At 33.7% G+C, this 6,823-nt stretch overlaps 1 pseudogene; it reads left to right on the plus strand.

The window, feature by feature from the left end:
• Positions 1 to 4,251: 4,251 nt before the first annotated feature.
• On the plus strand, positions 4,252 to 4,554 carry LOC149245145 (protein RADIALIS-like 4 pseudogene; annotated as a pseudogene).
• Positions 4,555 to 6,823: the final 2,269 nt, after the last annotated feature.

Consider the following 6,823-nt stretch of genomic DNA (forward strand, 5'->3'; position numbering starts at 1 on the left):
CAGTGTGAGGATGGCTCAAAAGCGGCGGATGCAACACTTTACAAATAGCTGGTTGGGAGTCTAATCTAGCTAACCACCACCAGACCTGATTTGGCTTATGCGGTTAGTGTGCTAATTCAATTTATGTCTAAGCCACTTGAAAGCCATTGGAATGCAGCGAAAAGTGTTTTGAGGTATCTACAATGTACTGTAGATTACAGTATTATTTACACTGACTCCTCTGATGTTAGATTGGTAGGATTTGTAGATTCAAATTGGGCTAGAAATGTCTATGAGTGCAGATCTATAACAGGTTATGCATTCAGCATTAGATCCAGGGTGATCACATGGAGAAGCAAGAAGCAAAACATAGTCTCCTTCTCCTCAATGGAATCAGAGTATCAAGCCATGTGTCCAGCAATGTGTGAGGTAGTTTGGTTGCAGAGAGTTCTCCAGGATGTTGGGGAAGAACAGATAGATGCAACAATAATCAGAGGCGACAATCAAAGTTCAATTAAACTTGCCAATAATCAGGTGTTTCACAAAAACACTAAACATATTGATACACAATTCCACTTTGTCAGGGAGAAAGTGCAATCCAAAGAAATCCATTTGGAATATTTTAATACATGCGATAATGTTGCTGACTTTTTCACTAAGCCTCTTGGAAAAGTTAAGTTTCAAATCTTTAGGGAGATGTTAGGCATATTTGTGAACCCATTCTCCATTAAGGGGGAGTGTTGAATATAATGGAGAATATCCTAGAATAGGTAGAGTTGGTTCACGTAACCTCAAGACAGGAATTAGTTTCTATTTCTTATGATGTTGTTCTAACTTCCCTAAAACCATGTTTTCTATTTAATGTGTAATGTGCATGAAAAATGTAGAGCAATCCGTAGAGCCAGACTCTCCTGGTTCAGACTCTCTTTCATAGAGCTGACCAATGGGTTTTAATTCTTTAATACAAACATTGCCATTTTTATCAATTTGTTGGTTGAGTTGTGCTGTAGCTTTAAACCTGCGGGAGTTTACCATTACTAGCTCCAAAATGGGTTTTTCCAGAGAATCCCAATGCCATAGGTTCTAAGAGTTTCGACCAACCCCCACCAAAAATGAATTGATTTCTGAGAACAACAAAAACAGTGTCTATAAATTTGCAGCAGATTGAGGTAACTGTATAGTAAGATAGTGTGATTGTCCAAGGCATAAAATGATTGTCACACTATTCTCTTTTCTGGTTGGAAATTCAGTTTGGCCTTCCTGATTGATAACAATAAAATAAAATATACGATATTGATGTTTTAGCTTGTTGTAAGTTTTTTTTTGCACTTTTCTTAGAAGTTACATGTATTCCTATTCCAAAAAATTCAACGTTTGCGAACAAATACTTAGAATATTAGTCCTGGTATGTAGCGGCCTATATTGCTAAAGATAATATTAGTTGGTCGACCGATATTTCTAAAGCTAATCTTAGCAATCCCAGCTCAATGACTAATCTTAGGATCAAATTGCTTGTCATCGAGCAGTGAAATCCTTTGAATGGGTTGGGCTAGAATTTTCTTTTAAGAAATAGAGCACACCAAGTTGTACTGAAAAATAAGTTATTTTTCATTCCAAAATTCCAATGACAACACTCTTATTTTTATTGTTTTGAGGCTTCTGCGATTAGTGCTTTGTGTGTAGTTTTCTTTCGCAGTTCTCACATCCATGATTGTTTGAATCGACATATCGAGCCATCCATTGTGGCTCATCATCAGGATAGATCAGTAATTGTGTAAGATAGATCTCATTCGACTGAATAAATAGGGTTAAGAGATGCAAAGGGACTGGAAGCCGACCTTATCATAATTTGTTTTTTAATTTTGGATTTAATTTAATTATGAAAATAAAATGATTCTATAATAAGATTTTTGATTATTTCCTATTATTGAGAGATAATCAGTATTAATGTTAATATTAGTAATGAAAAATAAATTAATTATTTGTTTAATATTTTTAATATTTAACTATAAAATTCTTATTTATTTTTATTTTTATTTTTAGTTATAATTAATTAATTATTTTATATTTGTTTTTATTTTGTTTTATAATTAATTTTATTTTGTTTTTGTTCTTACTCTAGAGTAAATTAATTAGCTTGATTTTAATGATAGTTTTTATGTTAATTAGTACTAATTTTTATATTAGTGCTTGTGCCTAGAAATTTTTATAATTTTAGTGATTTTAATTATGATTTATAAGTAGATTTTAGTCTTGATTAAGAATTCTATTAAGCCTCTTAATAAGATTCTGTTTATTTATAATTAATTCATTATTTTATATTTATTTTTATTTTATTTTATAATTAATTTTATTGTGTTTTTGTTCCTATTTTAGAGTAAATTAATTAACTTGATTTTAATGATAGTTTTTATGTTAACTACTACTAATTTTTATATTAGTGCTTGTTCCTAAAAATTCTTATAATTTTAGTGATTATATTTATGATTTGTAAGTAGATTTTAGTCTTGATTAAAAATCCTAATAATCTCCTTAAATGAAATTCTTATTAAAATTTTTATGTATTGGTATATATGTCTAAATACTATGAATGAGAATTGTCAATTTTCTATAATATTCCTTAAATGAAATCCTTACAAATTCTTCTAATCAAAGTTAATATGATTTGGTCCTAAAATGTTTATTAGATTTCAATATAAAACTATTCCTTATTAATAGATACTAGATTCTGAACATGGCCCGGGAGATCCACACTTCACTTTAAGAATCTGAATTTTTATTCATTTACCTTTGATTCAATTACAAATATACCAATATCGACTCGATACTCAAAGAATACAATCCCGAATGAAGTGACCACATAAACAAAAGAAACCATCAATCAAAGTTGTGTTAGTTGTGTTAGCGGATGAGAGACATGGCATTTCCACCTTTAAGCCTGCTTACAAATTGGCAAAACTTCATCACAGTTTTAATTTATTAAAAATAATGGATGTTTTAATAGGTTAGTAGACAAACTGAAATGTATAGTCAAATGGTGTTTTCTTTAGTAATCAATATTTAGTATGTTATTGACTCATTAATGCTCCGTGTTTTATAGTCTTTTTGATGAGTTTGAGTGTAAATGGTGTTTTTTAGTAATCAATATTTAGTATGTTATTGATTTATTAATGCTCTTGGTTTTATATGTTTTATATGTTCACGGTTAGATTTAAATTTTTGACTTGAGTTTGAGTTTTATAGGTTCAAGGTTAGATTTAAATCTTTGACTTGAATTTAAGTGTAAATGATGTTTTTTTCGCAATTAATATTTACTATATTATTGACCCATTAATGGTGGAGGCGTATATACCTATGGTTGGATTGATTTAAACAAATACATTATCCAGTTGTGGACATATACAGCCTGGCTCATTAATAAGTAAATAACACCATTAATTATAAATATTAGTTGTCTTTTTCTTTTATTGTTGTGTTGTTAATGTGTAGCTGAGAGAGAATCATGTTCGTGGATTCTGATTGTGGAAAGCGACATTCTTCTAATTCTGATTCCTATTGTCTCGATGCAGACTTCATCGTGTGGCTTATATACACTAAGACGAGTTACTCATTATTCATTCGAGAACAGTATCAGATATTCGACAACTGCCTCACTGTTTATAAGAACACAAGAGGTCGTGGTGTCCAATGCAAACTGCATTCCTTGCTCCTTGATAATTGGAATGCCCCTCTGGGCCGCTCGTGTGTCCCGTCCTCTCACAGCCCTGTATTTCATACAGTTTTTTCCTTAGAATCCCGCTGATTTTACTGCCTACCAGATCATTTGGAGGAAGTGGGTACTATGTTTTAGTTTTCATTTCTAAATTTTGCTATTGATTTTAGTATGCTTTTACTAATTTAACTTTACTTTTAAACAATTTGGTACATTGGTTCCTTTGGTTGGAGTTTTATATTGAAGTTGCTCATTGGGTTCTACGTTTTGGTCGAATTCTATAGAAACTCCCAACCTATCTATGTGCTCATGTACCATTTCAAACATTTGGGGCATTTCATTGTTTCTATAATTATATTGGATTTTAGAGTAAAATTTGGAGTGTTTATTAAGTTGGGCCGTTTGTTTGTTACATGAATATACCATGATTGAAAGGTTGGTAAACATACCTTAAACTTTGCGTTTGAACTTTGACCTTGAAGGAGTTGGTTGGTAAACGTACCTTAAACTTTGCGTTTGAACTTTGACCTTGAAGGAGTTGGTTCCAGAGATACAGAAATATGGGTAGTCAATCGGCTTCTTCCAGCGATAGTGTAACAAACTGGACTTCGCAGCAAAACAAAGTGTTTGAGAACGCCTTGGCTATCTACGACAAAGACACTCCTGACCGTTGGCACAAAATGGCTGCTATGGTTGGTGGGAAAACTCCACAGGAAGTGAAAAAGCATTATGAGATTCTGTTAGAGGACTTGAATCGTATCGAAGCAGACCAGATTCCTTTCCCCAACTACAAATCTTCGAGCTCAAGCAACCGCAACCGCAGCCGCAGTAATTCTGTCGAAGAGGAGCGCAGGCAAGCTTAAATTATCGTAGTTCTTTACAATCTTGTAACTTTTCGATTATCTGATAGTGAGTTCTCCAAAGTTCGATTATTTGAAATGGTTAGTTTGCGTTAACGCCACAATGATTTTTCGTTTTGGTTTTGATGAGGTAAACATCTCTTTGCCTCGGCCATGGCGGTCAATTATCACAATTTCAGTTGAGCTAGTATTTGAACTTAATTGAAAAAGTACAAGTACTTTCAAAGTCTGGGAAGAGATATAGCAAGAAAGAAAGAAAGGAAGAAATTTATTTTTATTTAGTTTGGCCACTTTCTGCTGAAACTTTACAATAAATAGATTATTTTAAAAGTTAGCCGCAAGAATATCTGCATAACTTTCTTTATTGTCTTTGAAAGCCTCACATTCTAAATGAAAAGTTTTTCTGTTTCCACTCCTACTTATAAATAGTTTGTCAATTTTTTTTTTTTATTGCATAGTGCATTCTTAAAACTCCTTTGACAGATTATTAACCAACCCTTGAATATTGAATATTTATTGCATAGTCCATTCCTTTTGCACATATTATACATTGCATGATTCAACTCAGTCCTAACTCTCTTTTTCATTTTGGAAGATGAAGTGACTGATTCAGTTTGTTTGCGCAGGCGTTTGATGCGCTTGAAGCTGCAATACAGTTTCTGAAATGATGCCTTGCAGCAGCAGATGGAAGCAGCTATGGGATCTCTCTTATAAGAAAAAAGAAATCACAAAAATATTGGAAGCTTTGAATATCAGGCAGTATAATGTATTAGCTAAAAGTCTGGAATATGTGAACACCAGTGTTTCCACTTATAACACGTATATAAGTATGATAGTTTTTTTCGGTTCTTTACAAAGTATTACATCTGTGTAATTTTTATTCCATGAAATCAAATGTATTCTGAGTTGGGACCCTTATTATCTGTCAGACAGTGTTTCCACTTATAACACGTATATAAGATGATAGTTTTTCTCGGTTCTTTACAAAGTAATACATCTGTGTAATTTTTATTCCATGAAATGAAATGTATTCTGAGTTGGGACCTTTAATCGTTCAGAGTTATAGTTTAACTAATCAGAGTTTAATTTTGAGGATTTAGAGGAGAATTGACTCCGTGACTTTTCTATGGCAAAGTGTTTTAGCAAGAAGACCAATTAAGCTAATCCCAAGGGTTCCTCACTTTTAAGTTCTACATTAACTTTTTCTTTTTCTTTTTAACTTAACTCACAAAGCCTTTAAACCTTGAATCTCAAGATTTACACAACATAATGTGCTAATCTCAATTAAATTGTTCTCCATAAAGGTTTACTTTTATATAATGAAAAATTTTAATTATCAATTTTTTAATTACATTTTTTAATATATAAATTAATTTAATCTCAAGAAAAACTTTTAATATATTCTAACTATTAAACTACATAACTAAAATCTAAATTTTTAACGGATCATCCCCAATGGGGGTGTCGGCCCGAGACAACGACCCATCACATGATAGATGCTAGTTGTTCAGTGTTTAAGGTGGGGGAGGGCATGGCGGCAACCCCTCCACCACGCCACAATTAATTCACCTGAGCTTGTGTGTGTGAATCGTTCCTTCCCTCTAGTTTGCATTTGTTTCGACGCGATGGCACCGCTCCTCCTCTTGCTATATCCTATCGATGGAAATTCCCTCCGGTTGTCTAACATTTCTCTATGTTTTGTGCCTCTCTCCTTGTTAGCATTCTCTTCGACTTATGCTCTACGGTGGTGTTCTGTTCGGTCCATCACAAGCACGCCCCAAGTGTCATCCCCTTGCTTGCTTAAGTTATCCGAGAAACTTCCCTTCTTCGGCCTTCTCTGATGGATGCTTCTTTATTCATTTTGGCTGAATCCTATCTTTATTTCCCTCTGCTCCAAGGGTTCTTCACCTTGGCCTTTTGGGGTATGTCTCTGGAGCGAACGGTGTTGACTCTTTGATTTTTGTGTTCGCAATTCTTGGTCTGTGGGTGGTGTTGTTGTTCTTGGGGTGGTGATTCTAGGTCAAGGTTATTGCTAGTCTTTGGGCATTCTCACATTCTCGCTCTTGCTTTCTGGGGATCTTTGTCTTAATTCACCCCTCATTGTTTTACCTCGTCTCAGATGTTGGGTTTGTATTACCTTTCAATTTCATCTCAGGTGCTTGTTTCTTTCTACTTGACTCTATCCTCTCTAACCCAGTTTGGTTATTCTCGAGTGGCAAATTTAGGGTGGCGGGGCTCATAGCGTTGGGTCTCCTCTCTCTAGTTTGCAGTT

The sequence above is a fragment of the Pinus tabuliformis genome, chromosome 7 (assembly GCF_031772625.1).
Source record: "Pinus tabuliformis cultivar Carrire ecotype Pingquan chromosome 7, CPIR1, whole genome shotgun sequence".
Classification (NCBI taxonomy): domain Eukaryota; kingdom Viridiplantae; phylum Streptophyta; class Pinopsida; order Pinales; family Pinaceae; genus Pinus; species Pinus tabuliformis.